We start from the raw sequence: 22,053 nt of genomic DNA, 5'->3' as shown, positions 1-22,053 counted from the left end.
AGTACTGGGCGTCCTCAGTGCTGGTGTGGGCCCATCCATAGAGGTTGACAATGATGGCGGACATAAAAGTTTAATTGTAATATTTCTGAAATTACTGAGCTGAGCTGTGTGAGTTTCGGTGTTTAATATGCGATCCCCCGAGCCCTCCCTCCCAGGCTCTCACCCGGCCTTGCATCGTTTCCCTCTGGTTGTTCCGTAAATTGCAAAGCCGTCATCGGCACTCACCCAGACCGGTGTAATGCCTCCCAAAAGGCTCCGAGCGCGCGCCGCTTAGTCCGGTCACCTGTCGTCCAATATCCCGTTTAACGTCGCTTAATTACGGGCCTCTGAATTTGTCGCCGTGGGTGGTGGGCCACACTGCGGAGACCACCGGCGCGTTTCATCCGGCCGCCTTCGGGCCCCTCGCCCGTGTCTCGGCCGCCGCTCACAGCCTACCGCAGCCCTGGTTACCAATGGGGCAACTCTGCAGCAGTAGCACTGTCGCAAGTGGTGCTGGGGTTAACTCACGCAATTCAGATGACATGTCATGGGATAGCGTTATGCACGCATACAGATGGCGGTAGTATCGCGTATACACTGTATAAAAGGACAGTGAACAGGCGGAGTTGTTCAAATCAAATGGCTCTGAGCACTATGGGACTTAACGTCTGAGATCATCAGTCCCTAGAACGTAGAACTACTTAAACCTAAGGACGTCACACACATCCATGCCCGAGGCAGGATTCTAACCTGCTACCGTAGCGGTCGCGCGGCTCCAGACTGAAGCGCCTAGAACCGCTTGGCCACACCGGTCGGCGCGGAGTTGCCATTTATACTCAGGCGATTCACGTGAAAAAGTTATCGTCGTAATTATGGCCGCACGACGGTAATTAACAGACTTTCAACGCGGAATGGTAGATCTAGACGCATGCTATCTTCCATCTCTAAAATCGTTAGGGAATCCAGTACTCCGAGATCCACAGTGTCAAGAGTATTCCGAGAATACCAAATTCCAGCACTACCTCTTACCAAGGACAACACCGACGGCCTTCACTTAAAGATCGAGAGCAATGGCGTTTGCGTAGAGTTGTCAGTGCTAGCAGACAAGCAACACTGCTTGAAATAACCGCAAAAATCACTGTGGAACGTACGACGATCGTATCAATTAGGGCAGTGCGGGAAAATTTGGCGTTAATGGGTTATGGCGACATAATTTTTGGAAAGCAAGGCGTACGGTATTTCTCGACGCCGGTAAGGACACAAATCACATATGACATGCAAGACTATGTAGCGAACAAAATATACAACGAATAAGGGGTTACACATGTTCCTAGGACTGCTCCCGACTTCTCAATGGTGTTATTAACTTCATTATGACGTTTTGATTAATTTACGTTGCCTGTGCATGTCATTGTTATCCGTTTGTATGCTCCAAATGACTTTGAGTTTGGACGGTTGTGAATCAATTGACAGAACTGCCATTCTAGTTAAGGATATAATTCTCTTTAATATGTTTGCGTTTTGGTTCTATGTCTCTGTCTGGACTGAAGATGCTATTGAAACTTCCTGGCAGATTAAAACTGTGTGCCCGACCGAGACTCGGGACCTTTGCCTTTCGCGGGTAAGTGCTCTACCAACTGAGCTACCGAAGCACGACTCACGCCCGGTACTCACAGCTTTACTTCTGCCAGTACCTCGTCTCCTACCTTCCAAACTTTACAGAAGCTCTCCTGCGAAGGTAGGAGACGAGGTACTGGCAGAAGTAAAGCTGTGAGTACCGGCCGTGAGTCGTGCTTCGGTAGCTCAGTTGGTAGAGCACTTGCCCGCGTAAGGCAAAGGTCCCGAGTTCGAGTCTCGGTCGGGCACACAGTTTTAATCTGCCAGGAAGTTTCATATCAGCGCACACTCCGCTGCAGATTGAAAATCTCATTCTGGAAACATCCCCCAGGCTGTGGCTAAGCCATGTCTCCGCAATATCCTTTCTTTCAGGAGTGCTAGTTCTGCAAGTTTCGCAGGAGAGCTTCTGTAAAGTTTGGAAGGTAGGAGACGAGGTACTGGTAGAAGTAAAGCTGTGAGTACCGTGCGTGAGTCGTGCTTCGGTAGCTCAGTTGGTAGAGCACTTGCCCGCGAAAGGCAAAGGTCCCGAGTTCGAGTCTCGGTCGGGCACACTATTTTAATCTGCCAGGAAGTTTCATATCAGCGCACACTCCGCTGCAGAGTGAAAATCTCATTCTGAAGATGCTATTGTCAGCTTAATATTTCTGTTCTATTTTGTAAGCTTACAAATGGCACTATATTGAAATGTGTTCTACAGTCTATTGTAGGATACAATTCGTATTGAAACACTTCCAGCACATCATTATTTTGTTTTTGAACTTATGTACTTATATGTTTGTTTTAATAAAGGAAAAAAAAACAGCAGAGGAGAGACACGAGTGCCTTTTGTAACAGCACGACGTCGCCTGCACCGCCACTCCTGGGCGTGTGACCATACTAGTTGGACCCTAGATGACTGGAAATCCGTGGCCTGGTCAGATGGGTCTCGATTTCTGTTGGCAAGAACTGAAGTAGATCAAGTGTGGCGCAAGCCGCACGAAGCCACGGGCACAAATTGTCAACAAGGCACTGTGCAAGCTGGTGGCGGCTCCATAATTTTGTGGGCTTTGTTTACGTGGAATGGACTGTGTCGTCTGGTCCAACTGAACACATCGTTGACTGGAAATGGTTATGTTTGGCTAATTGGAGACCATTTTCAGCCATTCATGGACTTCACGCCCAAAACAACGATGGAATTCTCGTGGAAGACAATGCGCCATGTCATAGGACGACAGTTGTTCGGGATTCGTTTGAAGAACATTCTGGACAATTCGAGCGAATGATTTGACCGCCAAGATCGCCCGACAGGAATTCCACCGAACAATTATGAGAATTAATCTAGGGGTCAGTTCGTGCACAAATCTTCCATTGACAACACTTCTGCGATATGGACAGCTATAGAGGCAGTATTACTCAATACTTCTACAGGCGAATTCGAACGAATTTTTGAATTTATGTCACGACTAGTTGCTGCAATACATCGCGCAAAAGTAGGTCCGACGTGAAGTTAAGAGGTGTCCCATGTCTTTTGTCTCCTTATTGTAGGCCTACTATAGTATCTGTAATCCACTTGAGGACAATGCCAGGACACTTCCTTGGAAATGTCGCATCCGATTTCCACAACGTAGCATCGTTGCGCAAATTTGCGCTGTTTCTGATGTCCTTGATGTGTTTCGATTCTGACTGTTATCTATTCATTTATCTTTTGTTAGACGCGCGTACAGAAAGTAAGGGCACTAAAGTAGGCGGCGCAGTGTTGAGGACAGTAGTCGAGTATTCTGGAGGATAGTGCTTCGAATATACAGTAGCTAAGTATTCTGGAGGAAGTTGCTTCGAATATCATCCGGCCTACTGACTTGGATTTGCTGTCGTTTACCCAAATGCCTCAAATCAATTTCTGGGATGATTTCCTTGAGAAGGACAGGACCGACTTCCTTACCTCCCTCCATCCAATCCGAGATCTACTCCATCTCCAATGACCTTATCCTTAAGACTTAGCTTGCGGCTCATTTCATATTACGGCGCTTGCGGGAAACAGGAACGTGCCGCGGACGTAATATTACGCCACGTCAGTTCTGAGGGTTTTTCGTCGCTGTCAAACATTTCTGCAAGTCCCGCAAACGCCCCTCAGGTCAGAAAGCTTCGAACGTTTTGCTGTATAGTAGTAGCTGTATCGTTGACAAATACGGCGTTTTTGAAACCTTTGTTATCGTGTCTTCTATGCAGGCGTAGGCTGTCGTTGCACTAGTCTCTGTTTCGTGTGTTTTGTATTGATACTGTGTACAAAATGTGGAGTCAAGAGGTGAAACGGCTGGGGCAAATGCTTTACAATGTCCGTCACGAGTCTGCAGATGATGAGAATGAAATACACTCCTGGAAATGGAAAAAAGAACACATTGACACCGGTGTGTCAGACCCACCATACTTGCTCCGGACACTGCGAGAGGGCTGTACAAGCAATGATCACACGCACGGCACAGCGGACACACCAGGAACCGCGGTGTTGGCCGTCGAATGGCGCTAGCTGCGCAGCATTTGTGCACCGCCGCCGTCAGTGTCAGCCAGTTTGCCGTGGCATACGGAGCTCCATCGCAGTCTTTACACTGGTAGCATGCCGCGACAGCGTGGACGTGAACCGTATGTGCAGTTGACGGACTTTGAGCGAGGGCGTATAGTGGGCATGCGGGAGGCCGGGTGGACGTACCGCCGAATTGCTCAACACGTGGGGCGTGAGGTCTCCACAGTACATCGATGTTGTCGCCAGTGGTCGGCGGAAGGTGCACGTGCCCGTCGACCTGGGACCGGACCGCAGCGACGCACGGATGCACGCCAAGACCGTAGGATCCTACGCAGTGCCGTAGGGGACCGCACCGCCACTTCCCAGCAAATTAGGGACACTGTTGCTCCTGGGGTATCGGCGAGGACTATTCCATGAAGCTGGGCTACGGTCCCGCACATCGTTAGGCCGTCTTCCGCTCACGCCCCAACATCGTGCAGCCCGCCTCCAGTGGTGTCGCGACAGGCGTGAATGTAGGGACGAATGGAGACGTGTCGTCTTCAGCGATGAGAGTCGCTTCTGCCTTGGTGCCAATGATGGTCGTATGCGTGTTTGGCGCCGTGCAGGTGAGCGCCACAATCAGGACTGCATACGACCGAGGCACACAGGGCCAACACCCGGCATCATGGTGTGGGGAGCGATCTCCTACACTGGCCGTACACCACTGGTGATCGTCGAGGGGACACTGAATAGTGCACGGTACATCCAAACCGTCATCGAACCCATCGTTCTACCATTCCTAGACCGGCAAGGGAACTTGCTGTTCCAACAGGACAATGCACGTCCGCATGTATCCCGTGCCACCCAACGTGCTCTAGAAGGTGTAAGTCAACTACCCTGGCCAGAAAGATCTCCGGATCTGTCCCCCATTGAGCATGTTTGGGACTGGATGAAGCGTCGTCTCACGCGGTCTGCACGTCCAGCACGAACGCTGGTCCAACTGAGGCGCCAGGTGGAAATGGCATGGCAAGCCGTTCCACAGGACTACATCCAGCATCTCTACGATCGTCTCCATGGGAGAATAGCAGCCTGCATTGCTGCGAAAGGTGGATATACACTGTACTAGTGCCGACATTGTGCATGCTCTGTTGCCTGTGTCTATGTGCCTGTGGTTCTGTCAGTGTGATCATGTGATGTATCTGACCCCAGGAATGTGTCAATAAAGTTTCCCCTTCCTGGGACAATGAATTCACGGTGTTCTTATTTCAATTTCCAGGAGTGTATTTTATGACTACTCAGATTACACGTTCATCGGATTATTTTCTCAGAGTGTGCTGTTATGAAACATTTTTCTGCAGATGAATCAGGAAATCAATCTGACTATATGATTATAGTGATTATGAGATGGACTATGTATCTTTGCATGTTGCAATTCATCTCACACTGTGATTCACTACATATACTAAACTTTTTGTGCGTTTTTGTGTATTTGTTTGGATTTAATCTAGTACGAAAGATAAATAAAGATAAAAATCACTTGTTTCATTATCGGGGTATGTATTTAAATACCAAAAATCCTATCGAATTTTAATTTTTGCGACAGTTACTATTAAATCTAGTTTGATCTGTAGACTCGGATTTAACAGTTACAGTCCCAGAACTTATACAAAGAAGCGCCAAAGAAACTGGTATAAGCACACAAAGATACGTAAACAGCAGAATAGGATGCTGCGGTTGGCAACGTGTATATAAAACAAGTGTCTGGCGCAGTTGTTAGATCGGTTACTGCTGCTACAATGACAGGTTGTCAAAATTTTGTACATAGTGTTATAGTGAGCACAGGAGCGATGGGACACAGCATCTACGAGGTAGCGATGAAGTGGGCATTTTTCCCGTACTACCATTGCACGAGTGTACGGTGAATATCAGGAATCCGGTAAAACATCAAATCTCCGACATCGCTGCAGCCAGGAAAAGATCCTGCAAGAACGGTACCAACGATGCCTGAACAGAATAGTTTAACCGTGACAGAAGTGTAATACTTCCACAAATTTCTGCAGATTTCTATGCTAGGCTATCAACAAGAGTCAGCGTGTGAACTATTCGACGACACATCATCGATATGGGCTTTTGGAGCCGAAGGCCCACTCGTGTACCCTTGATGACTGCACGACGCAGAGTTTTACGCTTCGCTTGGTCCCGCCAACGCCAAAATCGGACAGCTGAAGACTCGAAACATGTTGCCTGACCGGACGAGTCTCGTTTCAAATTGTATCCAGAGGATGGACGTGTACGGGCATGGAGACAACCTCATGAATCCACGGACCCTGCATGTCAGGAGGAGACTGTTCAGGCTGGTAGTGGCTCTTTAATGGTGTGGGGCTTGTGCAGTTACAGTGATATGTCTTGATACGTCTAGATACGACTCTTGCATGCGACACTTACGTAAGCGTCCTGTGTGATCACCTGCATCCATTCGTGTCCATTGTGCATCCCGCTGGACTTGGGCAATTTCAGCAGAACAATGCGACATCCCACATGTCCAGAATTGCTACAGAGTGGCTCCAGGAATACTCTTCCGTGTTTAAACACTTCTGCTGGCCACCAAACTCACCAGACATGAACATTATTGAGCATATCATGCATACCTTGCAACGTACTGTTCAGAAGCGATTTTAACCCCGTCGTACTCCTACGGATTTATGGACAGCCCTGCAGGATTCATGGTGTCAGTTCCCTCCAGCACTACTTCAGACATTAATCGAGTCCATGCCACGTCGTGTTGCGGCACTTCTGCGTGCTCACGGAGGTCCTAAACGATATGAGGCAGGTGTTCCCGTTCTTTGGCTCTTGAGTGTATATTTAAAGCAGGAAGTCCAATAAAGCTGAATAAGGTTTGAAATTCCAACTACATATTTGTAGTCACGAGTTATGACTTCTGAGAAACCACGTATTTCAGACCGTCGAAAGGTAATGGCAGATATATACGAGAGCAGCAACGTAAGTATTAACAGTATGTTAAACAATATCTTCCTTCTTTCTTCACAATAAGAGCAATAGAATACAACACCGGACGTCTAGAAATTAAATATCGACTTTGTTGAAACAACTGTAGTCTTCTTGTTATTTTTTGTGGTCTATGTTTTTTTACCATGTGACATTCCACATGAGCACCGTCCACATCCTGACACAATTCCCATCTGCCGGATGCGGCACTACAGATATTCCGGAGCATCTGTGGCGTTATAGCTGCAGCGGCTTATCTAATTCGGTTTCGAAGCTCCACCAATCAGTTGATACATTGTCGACGAGCACCATAGGTGTGAGGTCGGGAGAACACACCTCCCAGGTCATGGTTCCTGCTCGCCCAATCTGTCTTCAAGGAAAAGCATCATTCAAGACTATACGCACATCTATGGCATAATGTCAGTGCTTGGAAGTAAACTTTATTATGCACACGTCCATCCTTCACAAATTGTAGCAGCATAGCCAGGTATATAATCTCACTGATGAACATTTCGGCGGAGAATATGCCGTAGATTTTGTCAATGGATATTCCCATCTACACATTAACTTCGGGGGATTCGCGCTGGAACTATAGGTGCTCGATTGGTTGTACGTCAACCCTTCCACAAGTGTGGAAGGTTGCCTTGTCGCTGAATAAAATCTGGTTGAGGATGCTACTATTTGTATCCGCTTCAAGAATTCCTGTCTGAAGTTCATACACTCTGTCAAATCCTCGTCACGTAATTGGAAGAAAACCAGGAGGTTGTACGGCCTTTTTTTCGGTGTGTGTTGCAACACTTTGTATACCTTAGAGCGTGAAACGTCCAGTTCCATCGACAATCACCGCACCGAGTTTGGATTGCTTTCAGTCGATGTTCTAGTGTCTTCATTTCGGCCAGCAGAGGTTCTCCAGGTTCGTTCTGAACGGTACCAGTGCACTTAAACTAGTTCGCTAATTGTTGAATAGCCTTATCAGTAGGTCAAAGTTTATGAAATCGGCGATCTAACCTCGGTCGGATTTTACCATTCAACAGCCTCTGCAACGTCCACGTCACAATAGCTGTCCTCTCCCGCACAGTTAACATCACAATTGTTCAAATACCTGTCACAACAGGACACATGTTTAGCTGTGCTATGAACCATCGTTTTCAGCAAACTGCGAATTCAATGTCAACAATGCACTACTGTATACATCTTAACCCTTCGCCACTGTCTTTTGGACACCCTGCACAAACACGCGATGAGTCTTTGCGGGTTGAGAGGGCATGAGACGTCTGGCTTTCAGAGTTCTCTCAGGTACTACCAGCCGTGATCTGAAGTCATACCCTATGGCTTCCCATTCCCTGACGAGAGGAGTAACAACGCTGTGCCTCTACAAAACCTTGGAAGAATTAAACCTCTCCCTAGATTCCCGCCATACTCTCTGACGATGGTCATTCATGGTAGTGCAAAAGTACGACCCAAAACCGAACACAATTCAACGTCATTAAGCAGTTCATGCTTACCTGTCATGGCGCCTCTCAAAATACAGAAGTTCGCGCCGTGTTAATGGTTGCCCACACATGGGACAGTAATTCCCTTATACGGCTGCTGTTGGTGGTTACGACCAGTGGTGCGATATGACAGACCGTTGCGAGGCTTCCATTAGTTATTTTCGGACCTCCGTGTCCTTCACAGTAACCACTCAACATGTGACGCTGTTAGTGTCAGATATATACAGTATCCAGCCTGTTAACAATATTGCTCTCAGATAACACTAGTACACTCCGGTGGCCGTTCGGCCAGTCATAGATAAGTGTCAATATCATCTTTCACAAACCCGCCGATGGTGCTCAAGTGTACGAAGTTACATGATGCTTAATCTACAAAACGACTCAAGTCCACATTTTCATGGTATTGCGTTATGAATACACCAATGTTCAGATGCCGAACTCTTTCAGTACCAAAATAACTCCTATTCACATCTTCTGTACATTATATCCAGAAAAAGAAAATTTGTGTTTACTGGTGTAACAGCCTTAGCCTATAAGTTGTTTTGCTTGTCATGTACGCAGTCCATTATTTCAATGCCTGTCTTTCATTTACTGCTAAGGAACTCTGTTTTTTTTTTTTTTTTTTTTTTGACAGATGTTCAGGCCAGAATAGGAAAAAGACTCTTACCATGTTTTAATGACTGTAAGTGCTCAGATGTTTCTCTTGAGCTTCAGAGTTTTTCCCCTGTCAGTGGACACACCTGTTAGCCGTCAGATGAAGATTTTGCAGCAGCGGAAAGGAAACTGAGGCTTGGGCACATACTCTACACAGTGAAGGACGTGTGTGGACACATTGCTAGCCCAACAGAATGGGCAATAGTTCTCGTTACCCCTATAATAACCAAAGTAAACCCTTAAACTTAAATAAACAACATCAACAACAGTTCCTTAGAAGCTTGAGATACGAACCGTTTGTGATCCAGAAGACCAGTCTATACACCGTCACTTTCATGGTAAAGGATATTACGAAGCCAAGTGCTGTGCGACATTTTTCGGAGGGTTGCTCGTGTAACTCGAGTGAAAGCTTGTCTCGCAGCACCTTTCTGCTCATCACTACTATCGTAACGGTGTTGTGAATCGGAGGTATCATTTCACAAATCTTTCGTGATACCAGTGATGACATGAAAGATGTGAGATAAGCTTTCACTCAAGTTGCAACAGCACTGCACCGAAAAATGTCGCGCAGAACCTGGCAGCATATTATCTTTGTCATGAGAATGACAACGAGCGAACTGATTCTTTGGACAAGTAATGGTTCGTGTCTCAAGAAAACATCTCCAAAGAACTGTTGTTCATATTATTTACTTAAGTTCAGAAATTGATGTCGTTTAGTTACCACGATGATTTACTGTTCTCGGTATTCGGAACGAGGTTTTCAATAAACAAAATACATACATGAACTGAAATATAATAATCTTGTTATATAAGAAGCACAACTGAAATTAACTCGACTCAAGCCTCGTTTTTCTGAAACAAAATTGGAACATGAATGGTGTACAATGTAATTTTTTTATAACAGCAGTTTCATGTAATTTACTTGCCTGTGTCATATCATACAATAATTTACTTCAAAACTGGCTTCAGTAACATACTAAAGAGTTTTTTGTTGTTCTGAAAATTTACCTCTAAGAACTTAACGTCGTTTTGCAAATTCATGATTATTGACCGACAGCAATGTCTTCTGGGTCCTCCACATTTTTTGTCAGTCGGTGCACGCCCTATGTAAAGTTATACAAAATAGTTGAAGAGTTTTTGGTTAAAACTGAACGTTTTACTCCCAATGTTTCAACATAGCAAGTACTTTATGTAATCCGTAGTCCTTTGTATGCTCTTGTCAAGTTATCTCACCTTCATTGTGTATTCTCATCTGTTTTCTGTACTGTATTTATCCATGGCTCCTAAAAGTGTCGTATATTATAATGTTTACTGAACATGTCGGGCCGACCATTGTGGCCGAGCGGTTCTAGGCGCTTCAGTCTGGAACCGCGCGACCGCTACGGTCGCAGGTTCGAATCGTGCCTTGCGCATGGATGTGTGTGATGTCCTTAGGTTAGTTAGGTTTAAGTTGTTCTAAGTTCTAGGGGACTAATGACCTCAGATGTTAAGTCCCATAGTGCTCAGAGGCATTTGAACCATTTTTTGAACATGTCGAAGTACAGATTTACTGGCATTGTACGACGCTAATTGTACGTGAAAGCTCCGTCTGGGTTTTGCTATCGCAAGCTGGAGGAATAAATGCCTGTAATGGACGTCTAACAGAAGTGCACATATTTTCTTAATATGAGCAATGTCCTCAATAGTCCCCTATATTACACACGGCAGAAACGAAACAGGCAGCGAAAAGTTTTAGATAATGGATTCTTATCTGAGAATCCAAGTTTCATAACTCTTTCAGCCATTCTAATTTAGGTCCTCCGTGGTTTTGTTAATTATTTCAGGTGAAAGCTGGGATGGAAATTTTGACTAGTCCAGTCAACTTCATCCAGTGTCTTCGTGCATCTGAGTGTCTTAGGTCTGGTGACCACGCTATCGAAAGGACGTTAAACTGTCTCCCGTTTCCTCTTTCTCTTTACGAACGTACGTCTAAATACCAGATAAAAAGAACTGAATTGTTTACATTTTTACCAATCGTTCCGCCGATGAAGGGAAGATATTCAGTCCGTTAGATGACGAGCTTATATTCTGCATTTAAGTATCAGAAGCCACCGCATGGAGAAAAAGGACATTATGTAAGATAATTAACACTCCCCGTCCAATTTCGTTCTAGTATTTCGCACAGACATTAGCGACTGGAAGCACTTCCTATATCTAAATTTCACCGCTGCCCTATGCGAACGTCTGGTACAGTTTTCTTCCTTGAATATTTCGTGCAGATGATATCTCCAGTTTAAAGAGTCAACTATGGTTCAAATGGCTCTGAGCACTATGGGACTTAACATCTATGGTCATCAGTCCCCTAGAACTTAGAACTACTTAAACCTAACTAACCTAAGGACATCACACAACACCCAGTCATCACGAGTCAACTATTTCAGTGCAGTATGACGGCTTTCTTGTAAGGTTCTGCATCGTAGATATAACGTTATGTTTATGACTTTTTCATACCGATCAACTATGGGGGATACCGAGGCACATTTGCGCATGGGGCACGTTTAAGCAGAGCACTTTTCTCGGGGACCATTTTTGTTAGGGCGCTACCGACAGTGGAAGATTAATGTTGCCATCTACTGAGGACTCTCGCAAACGTCTTGTTGGCTGAACATTTTAGCACGCATAACGTATTTGTATTTATGTACAAAGTAAATTTTCTTACTCAAATTTCAAAGCTCCTATGACACACATCATTTAGAGCTAAGGACAGATAAATATATATTCGTTTACAGGAGATTTTTCTACTTTGTACAACGTAATATGAAAGAGTGAAAGGTAATTCTATAGTATCCAAAATCGTTCAGACATGGTGATCGGGCACGTTTACGCAGTTCTGTTGGAGCACGTTTACACCGGATTTTGCATTGTCATTCCAACCGACACCCCAGTCAAGGAAACATTAAGACAACAGCAGTTGGAAACCCAATCTAAAAAATGAAGTCAGAGGTACAAATTGCAAACGAATCATGAATACCGTGCAGAAAGAATTTAGTCTGTAAGCTCAAGGACTGATAAGAATGAGAAACTGCTAAAAGCAAAAACAAGGGAAAATTTGGATAGGCCTACTTTTGATGTCATCATTAGTGTTCTTCCCAAAGGCTGTTTTCGCATGGTAAATGTCCAAGCTCTCCTGTCTTCTGTCATTACCTACAGGGCCACGCAATGCCCGCTTCCATTCATGCTGACTATTATCTTATATCTCCTCCTTCCTCTCAACTTCCTTCCACCAACTAGTCATTCCAATGCGTCTGTTAGCAAGTACTTACGTCTCAACGAATGTCCCGTCCAGTTCTTCTTCCTCTCTGTTATAACCTCCAGCAGTCTGACGAAGAGGATGCTAATTTCCTTTGCATTTACTGCTTGAAACGATACAGCCAATTAAAAAGAAATTAAGAATGGACCCAGCGCCTTAGATTTAGAAGGTGGGCTCACGATGATTGCGCCACAGGACACACCTTATTTTTTGTGTGCATAAATTGCAACTCTGACAATGATGATGAATAGGCATTTAATGAACATTCAAACTTCAATGTAGGCCATATTATGCTAACACGTCGAAGTTCGGCAAAAAATTTGTTTACTGTCAGTAAAATTGTTTTGTTTCGCTAAGTTAAATGGTGTAAGTACGCATGAAATGTTGTTTACTGCTAACAAAACATATTTTGAAAATTTTACTCGTGCATTTTGTTTACTCATTATATGATATTTATAATAGTGTACCCATGTGTACTCATAGGCCACATAACTGGGCACTTTTACAAGTTCGGCCTGAGCTATATATGTATTTTGCACTCGTAAGTGTAGTGTTGAGTTGACGTATTTATATACCAAGTTATACTTCAATAAATGGGTTATAATACTAAACAATTATAAAAACGAGAAGTCAAACCAACAAAATTTTTAAATCCGAATGATAATCCGCATCTGTCTTACCTCCCATCTGCAAGCCTATAACTCTTCTTTATTCATACTTACATAACCGATAAGTTCTACGTCACTCATAAAAGTCGAGCTGTTGTTGTTGTTGTTGTGGTCTTCAGTCCTGAGACTGGTTTGATGCAGCTCTCCATGCTACTCTATCCTGTGCAAGCTTCTTCATCTCCCAGTACCTACTGCAGCCTACATCCTTCTGAATCTGCTTAGTGTATTCATCTCTTGGCCTCCCTCTACGATTTTTACCCTCCACGCTGCCCTCCAATGCTAAATTTGTGATCCCTTGATGCCTCAAAACATGTCCTACCAACCGATCCCTTCTTCTAGTCAAGTTGTGCCACAAACTTCTCTTCTCCCCAATCCTATTCAATACCTCCTTATTAGTTACGTGATCTACCCACCTTATCTTCAACATTCTTATGTAGCACCACATTTCGAAAGCTTCTATTCTCTTCTTGTCCACACTAGTTATCGTCCATGTTTCACTTCCATACATGGCTACACTCCATACAAATACCTTCAGAAACGACTTCCTGACACTTAAATCTATACTCGATGTTAACAAATTTCTCTTCTTCAGAAACGATTTCCTTGCCATTGCCAGTCTACATTTTATATCCTCTCTACTACGACCATCATCAGTTATTTTACTCCCTAAATAGCAAAAATCCTTTACTACTTTAAGTGTCTCATTTCCTAATCTAATTGCCTCAGCATCACCCGACTTAATTCGACTACATTCCATTATCATCGTTTTGCTTTTGTTGATGTTCATCTTATACCCTCCTTTCAAGACACTGTCCATTCCGTTCAACTGCTCTTCCAAGTCTTTTGCTGTCTCTGACAGAATTACAATGTCATCGGCGAACCTCAAAGTTTTTACTTCTCCTCCATGAATTTTAATGCCTACTCCGAATTTTTCTTTTGTTTCCTTTACTGCTTGCTCAATAAACAGTCTGAATAACATCGGGGAGAGGCTACAACCCTGTCTCACTCCTTTCCCAACCACTGCTTCCATTTCATGCCCCTCGACTCTTACAACTGCCATCTGGTTTCTGTACAAATTGTAAATAGCCTTTCGCTCACTGTATTTTACCCCTGCCACCTTCAGAATTTGAAAGAGAGTATTCCAGTTAACATTGTCAAAAGCTTTCTCTAAGTCTACAAATGCTAGAAACCTAGGTTTGCCTTTTCTTAATCTCTCTTCTAAGATAAGTCGTAAGGTTAGTATTGCCTCACGTATTCCAACATTTCTACGGAATCCAAACTGATCTTCCCCGAGGTCCGCTTCTACCAGTTTTTACATTCGTCTGTAAAGAACTCGCGTTAGTATTTTGCAGCTGTGACTTATTAAACCGATAGTTCGGTAATTTTCACATCTGTCAACACCTGCTTTCTTTGGGATTGGAATTATTATATTCTTCTTGAAGTCTGTGCGTATTTCGCCTGTCTCATACATCTTGCTCACCAGACGGTAGAGTTTTGTCATGACTGGCTCTCCCAAGGCCATCAGTAGTTCTAATGGAATGTTGTCTACTCCCGGGGCCTTGTTTCGACTCAGGTCTTTCAGTGCTCTGTCAAACTCTTCACGCAGTATCTTATCTCGCATTTCGTCTTCATCTACATCCTCTTCCATTTCCATAATATTGTCCTCAAGTACTTCGCCCTTGTATAAACCCTCTATATACTCCTTCCACCTCTCTGCCTTCCCTTCTTTGCTTAGAACTGGGTTGCCATCTGAGCTCTTGATATTCATACAAGTGGTTCTCTTCTCTCCAAAGGTCTCTTTAATTTTCCTGTAGGCAGTATCTATCTTACCCCTGGTGAGACAAGCCTCTACATCCTTACATTTGTCCTCTAGTCATCCCTTCTTAGCCATTTTGCACTTCCTGTCGATTTCATTTTTGAGACGTTTGTATTCCTTTTTGCCTGCTTCATTTACTGCATTTTTATACTTTCTCCTTTCATCAATTAAATTCAATATTTCTTCCGTTACCCAAGGATTTCTATTAGCCCTCGTCTTTTTACCTACTTGATCCTCTGCTGCCTTCGCTACTTCATCCCTCAGAGTTACCCATTCTTCTTATACTGTATTTCTTTCCCCCATTCCTGTCAATTGTTCCCTTATGCTCTCCCTGAAACTCTCTACAACCTCTGGTTCTTTCAGTTTATCTAGGTCCCATTGCCTTAAATTCCCACCTTTTTGCAGTTTCTTCAGTTTCAATCTGCAGATCATAACCAATAGATTGTGGTCAGAATCCACATCTGCCCCTGGAAATGTCTTACAATTTAAAACCTGGTTCCTAAATCTCTGTCTTACCATTATATAATCGATATTATATGTATTATATAAAAGTCGAGCTGAGGCGTTTAAATTCCATATATTATATAAAAGTCGAGCTGAGGCGTTTAAATTCCACTGACGGAAAAAATTGCAACACCAAAACGTAATTAATGTAGAGCAATCAAATTTCGGGAATGCATTTGTGTAGGTAACATACTTAAGTGATTAACATTGCAAGATCACAGCTTAATGTAAGTCTCAGATAAGTCATTGCAAATGTTAAATGCTACTGCATTAATAACCGATGCAATCGCCAAAATGTTGAATGGAAACATGCCAACGCTCATACATTGTGTTCTACACGGATAAGATGTTAGCTTGTGGGACAGGTCCCCTGCCAATTGCACTTGGTCGATCAATACAGAGACGGTTAATGCTGTTTGTGAATGACGATAGTGTTGTAGTCTGATAGTGTCCAATATGTTGCCGATTGGAGACAGATCTGGTGATCGAGCAGGCCAAGACAAAATGTCGACATTCTGTAAAGCGTGTTGGCCTACAACAGCGGCATGTGACCGAGCGTGATCGTGTTGGAAAACATCCCTTGGAATAGTGTTCATGAATGGCAGCACAGAACCACAGAATTGAGGCAGAAATTTGCAGTTAGCATGAGTGGGATAACAGGAAGAGTGCTCCTGCTGTCATACGATATCGCACCCCAGACTACAACTCTAACAAGGGAACCTCCCCATCGCACCCCCCTCAGATTTAGTTATAAGTTGGCACAGTGGATAGGCCTTGAAAAACTGGTCAATCGAGAAAACAGGAAGAAGTTGTGTGGAACTATGAAAAAATAAGCAAAATACACAAAATGAGTAGTCCATGCGAAGATAGGTGGCAATATCATGGACGATCTGAACTCAAGAGCGCCGTGGTCCCGTGGTTAGCGTGTGCAGCTGCGAAATGAGAGGTCCATGGTTCAAGTCTCCCGTCAAGTGAAAAATTTTTATTTATTTTCGCAAAGTTATGATCTGTCCATTCGTTCATTGACGTCTCTGTTCACTGTAATAAGTTTAGTGTCTTAGTAGACGAAAGGACGTGCTTCTCCAATGGGAACCGAAAACATTTGATCGCAAGGTCATAGGTCAACCGATTCCTCCACAGGAAAACACGTCTGATACATTCTATACGACACTGATGAGGGCATGTGCGTTACACGACAGGAATATGTTGTCGACCCACCTAACTTGTACACTAGGCGAATGGGTAAAAAGATTCTTCTACCTTCCCCGATTTAGGTTTTCTTGTGGATGTGAGAATTACTCCCAAAAAAGTGATGAAAACATAAGAGTTTGTCACATAAACTGCAACAAATGAATCCAACAGTTTCACAGTCGCACAATTTTTCCTGTGCTCTGTCAAAACATGTTTTTAACGTTTCCAAATTTTTCCGTGTGTAGACCGTCAAATCCTGCATATGTCCAAGCAAATCTGAACATGTCCTGGAATTTTGGAGAGCGAATTTGATTATGTGTGAGTGCCTGAACTTTGATAATTGTCTGAAAATAAAAAATTAAATTTTACGCTCGAAGGAAGACTTGAACCAAGGACCTGTCGTTCCGCAGCTGCTCATGCTAACCACGGGACCACAGCGCTCCTGATGTTAGATCATCCTTGATGTTGCCTATCTTCGCATGGACTACTCAGTGTGTATATTTTGTTTATTTTTTTCATAGTTCCACACAACTTCTTCCTGTTTCCTCGATTGATCTGCGTTCAGTTTTTCAAGGCCTATCCACTGTGCCAACTTATAACTAAATCTGAGGGGGGTGCGATGGGGAGGTTCCCTTGTAAGTCGAATTCCATTTGTGTCTAGCATGCAAATAGGATGGTTGCAGGCACTCAATTGCCCTGCTTTTAAATAACACACGGCCACCACTGGCAGCGAGGCAGCACCACCTTTCATCAGAAAACACAACAGACCTCCACCCTACCAACCAATGAGCTCTCGTTCGACACAACTTACATCGCAAATGGCCGGGGTTCGGGATCAGTGGCATGAACGCTACACGTCGTCTGGCTCGGAGTTGTCCCTGAAGTAACCGATTTTTATGACTTCGTTGTGTCACTGTTGTGCCAACTGCTGCCCAAATCGCTGCTGCAGATGCAGTCCAATGAGCCAGAGTCCTACGCCGAACACAATGGTCGGGCCTCTGGGTTGCGCCACGTGGCCGTCTTCAGCCCGATCCTCTCGCAGCCGTTCATTCTCGTAACCACCACTGTGAGCAATCATGTACAGTAGCCACAGTCCTGTCAAGTCTACCTGTATTATCGCAGAAGGGAAGTCCAACTTGTCGTAGCCCTGTTACACGACCTAGTTCAAACATAGTGAGGTGCTGATGTAGGCAACCTCGGCTCTACGATATTTCCGAAGCGGGGCAAAGCTTGTTAGTGGCGCCCCTCTGCCCCCTCGAGGATTTAAAGGTGTTGAGGTGGGTCATCAGGGGTACCCATCGTGCACAGATCTTCCGATAGCCAAGGAAAGTTATAACGAGACCCACACGTTCTTGTGAAATACCGATTGTGCTTGCAATTTCTCTCTGTTACGAAGACCGTCCTACATCAATCTGTTCACATTTTGCTTGTGAAACTCGGTTGTTGCTGTCACAGGACGTCCAATTCTTTGTGTGTCACGCAGGTCAGATGTTCCCTCCTCAACATCTTTAAACTTATTCGCCCAACAAGGCACAGTACTCACATCAACACAATCACCATAAACTGCTTTCATTCTCTGATGAGTCTCCTTTGGGGTGACACCTTCTGCTGTCAAGAATTCAATGACTGCACGTTGCTTAAATCGCACTGACCGACAGTCTGAGCAGGGTTCCATACTTTACACTGTAACAACACAACCGTTCACTACCAAGGCTTCCCGCCAACTGGAGCTGTAGAGAAAAGGCTTCGGAACAAGCCAGTACCTGCCGCATACCAATGCTGCCGACTGTTGAAGAGTGACGAAGGTGGAGGCATTACTTTTCAGTTAACCCTCGTATATGTTCGAGGAAATGTAAGAAATGTTATTTGGCCTTGTGCCAAAGTGTAGTGCCACGCCCCTTCACACAGCATTATTCTATCGCACGTCACTGTATTTCAACTGTGGAATTCAAACTTATATATTTTATAATGGAATCCATCAAATCTATATTAAGGACAGAAGAAATTGAAATGTCCTGTGGTGCCTCTCCTGCTCCCAGTCGGCCGGGTTGACATCTTACCCCCGTTAAAAAAACTCACAGTTAATCTTGGGTGAAGTTATTTGTAACCGGGAGAATAAGAACTCTTCAGAAAATTTCTACTTTTCTTTGCATGTTAGATAATAATTTTCTCGTTTGTGTGACATGAAATTAAATATAAGAAACAAAAAACGAACAAACTCAAGAGACAAGGAAGACAGTACACATTTCTTCAATCCTTAGATCCCAGCATTTTTTCTCTGTAATCTTGCTACACCCTCACATGGCGTGCTTCCCTTTCAGCGAAAGAATCTATTATCTCATCAAAGTTCGTCAAACGTATACTACATGAAAAATCAAAATGTCGTTATCTAATAGCGAAAAAGCAGTCAATATGAATAGTATCCAAGACTAATGTGATTTATCGATTTTATTACGTCTATTTTTGTCACTGCCTGCTAGATAAAACGAAATAGGTCTTTCTAATGTTGCAGCAGTTGTAACACACGGCAAAAAAGCGACACTGTTTTTGCACATTTGGCCTTTTCTTGTCTACCTCATTTACATAAATAACATAACAGAATATAAGTCACGAAGTACTAATATCAAATGCCTATTAGGCCTACTGCAAGCAAAAAGTTTTATGCTAGGAAATAGTTTCACATTTCATTCATACGCTCCACTTTCTCAAGCATGAGATCGAAAAGTAGTAGTGAGAAGTTTTTATATAAATTTGGAACATTCATATTCTTCTGTGTAATTTGTGTGATGTCCCCTTTCTTCTCCTTCCTCGTTCTCACAAACAAACTTCTCATCACTTATTTTGCAACTATTCCTGGCATTGTCAAAATTTATTCTCTTGTTACTTCGCTAATACTGCCAGAGTAACCGGTTTATTCTCCGGTTAGGCGCTATTACGGGTTCGCACAGCGCTATTTCGAGAACAGAACTTAAGCGTCTGCTAACCGGGGATTGTACAATGGTCCCATTGTACTGTACCGATCTGGCAAAAATTTTCGGGCAAAATTTCATTTTCTTGGATACGCGTAGAAGATGATATGTAAGCTTTCTTACCTTTTATTGCTTTATTTTCACTCTGGTAATCTGAATCTATGGATTTCGCTACTAATTATAACAATGATGATCATTCCCCCACCCAATCAACCGCAGAAACAAACAGCGATTGGCATTCTCTCGTTTATTCGGCTCAGCTCGTGTAGCCCCGTCCTCTTTTGCCTGTGGTGAAATATTTTATTTGTAGATGCGACGTGGATTCCTCTGGCACAGACATCACTCGCACTATGCACGCATTCAAAAATCATCTTATGATTCGTTGAGAAATCGATTTAGAATGGGTTCATTGTTCAGAAACCAACAGAGATACGTTTCAAAATAATGTGAATAATCGATAGACCAACGAACGCTGCGTGCCAGGCGATTTGTGAAACAGGGTATTTTTTCTTCAAGAACGCGAATTTAGCACACCCCAGAAATTGTGGCCATTTCCTATAAAAATTTCTCTATACATCACAATTAGAAATTTTGAATTTATGTCCCAGCTTCAGTTTAGCCCAGTGCCCACTTCTGCTGAGAATTACTGAAACATCGCAGTGAATATGTTTGTATCTTTATCCGATGGTGTATCAGTTTTCTTTCAAATATCAGGGTGCTGTATATCAAACGCTGCACAAAAATGGTTACTTTTTCTGCACTCAAAATTAGCTCAGTTGAACAACTGGTATGTATTCCCTGCACTGTGTGACCCTGTTCGTAACGTTACACTCACAGGATGTTGTTGAGGTGGATAAATTACTGTTAATTCTATATAATACGAGAGTACCTCGTTACATGAAGCAAACCGGCTACTCGACTATTTAACTTGGCTGCATTTAAGTCAGAGTGCCGACTTTCATTAACCTAGTCGGCCTTAAATTAGGGAGCTGGTTTGCTGCATATGCGTGCTTCTGCATTTAAGAATTCGGCTCACGTTTTGAATAGAGGGTTTCATGATAGGCCGAAATGCTGCATTTACACGACGGACGTGGCGTAAGCTTATTGAATAATTTCGTTGCTCTGAGCTCTGATTTGAATCCATAATCCCACAAGGAAATTCTCTAAAATTAAATGCAGGACTCTTAACGCTGCGTTTGCTGCAATTTAAATCTGTAATAGCACCTAGATATTCCATGAAACTACGTATTTGGTTCTTAACATACTTCATAACGGTTATGTAGTCTAATTACCATCTTTACACATGTTATGTTGTGCCCATACATGCGTTCTTTCTAGACTCTACTTTCATCAATTGTCATTCGTTTTTTTACAAATAGTGTAAAAAGTTAGGACTTAACCTGAAACTCCCACATTCCACCTTGCACCTTATTATCCTCGCCAAAATATATCTTTTACTGAGCACTGTTTGTCCTCAGATATTACTGTATCCCCTTTCCACCATACATGAGAATATGTCGCATATTTTAGTAACTTTTCTAATATTTCATAACTAGCTACAAAGCAATGTGGGACTGCACAATGTGTATTATTTATGTTCCATTACAGTTCCGTGATTAATGCTGTAATTTCGTTGCACATAACAGAGCACTCCGTTCCCAAATGTCCTATAATGACAAAGTTACAATTCAAGCGCACGTAATTTCATCATTGGTATCATGCAGTTCACATAAAGCTATGTAATAAACAACAGTAACCCCAGCTGTGCAGCAGGGCAATATGATAGGACAACCCACGTTCTCTGTATACATAAACGATGTGTCGGATATATCTCTGATTTGATGAATGAGAGCTAAGTCAATATGTGTAACTACCTGAATTAAACTAGATTAGTAGGAAAAATAATCCCGTATATTAAACTACAAAATTTTGGTGTGTTGTTTGACACAGTGTCGTCGATCAAATATCTAGGCGGCATTTTTCTAAGTGATATGAAGTGGAACGAGCATGGCTGTAGGGAAGGCTATTTCGGTTTGTCGGGAGAATTCTAGTAATGTGTGAATTATTTGGAAAGGACACAGCATACTTATTGTGGTGTCACCGCTAGACACCACACTTGCTAGGTGGTAACTTAAATCGGCCGCGGTCCTGTAGTACATGTCGGACCCGCGTGTCGCCACTGTGTAATCGCAAACCTAGCGCCACCACATGGCAGGTCACAAGACACGGACATGACCTCGCCCCAGTTGTACGGACGACATAGCTTGCGACCAGACCTACCAAGTCTTCCTCTCATTTGCCGAGAGACTGATAGAATAGCCTTCAGCTTATTCCATAGCTACTACCTAGCAAGGCGCCATTTGTATCAGTGCTTATAACTTACTACTATTC

The 22,053-nt window shown here is 43.5% G+C and overlaps 1 non-coding gene across 1 annotated transcript; it reads left to right on the top strand.

Moving 5' to 3' along the window:
• The first annotated feature begins 1,770 nt into the window (after positions 1-1,770).
• Positions 1,771-1,845, top strand: Trnat-cgu (transfer RNA threonine (anticodon CGU)). The gene has a single exon. It is a non-coding gene; the product is annotated as a tRNA-Thr (tRNA).
• The last annotated feature ends 20,208 nt before the right edge of the window (positions 1,846-22,053 follow it).

This window comes from Schistocerca nitens, chromosome 1, assembly GCF_023898315.1.
Source record: "Schistocerca nitens isolate TAMUIC-IGC-003100 chromosome 1, iqSchNite1.1, whole genome shotgun sequence".
Lineage (NCBI taxonomy): Eukaryota > Metazoa > Arthropoda > Insecta > Orthoptera > Acrididae > Schistocerca > Schistocerca nitens.
This window is presented reverse-complemented; position numbering and strand designations above follow the sequence as displayed.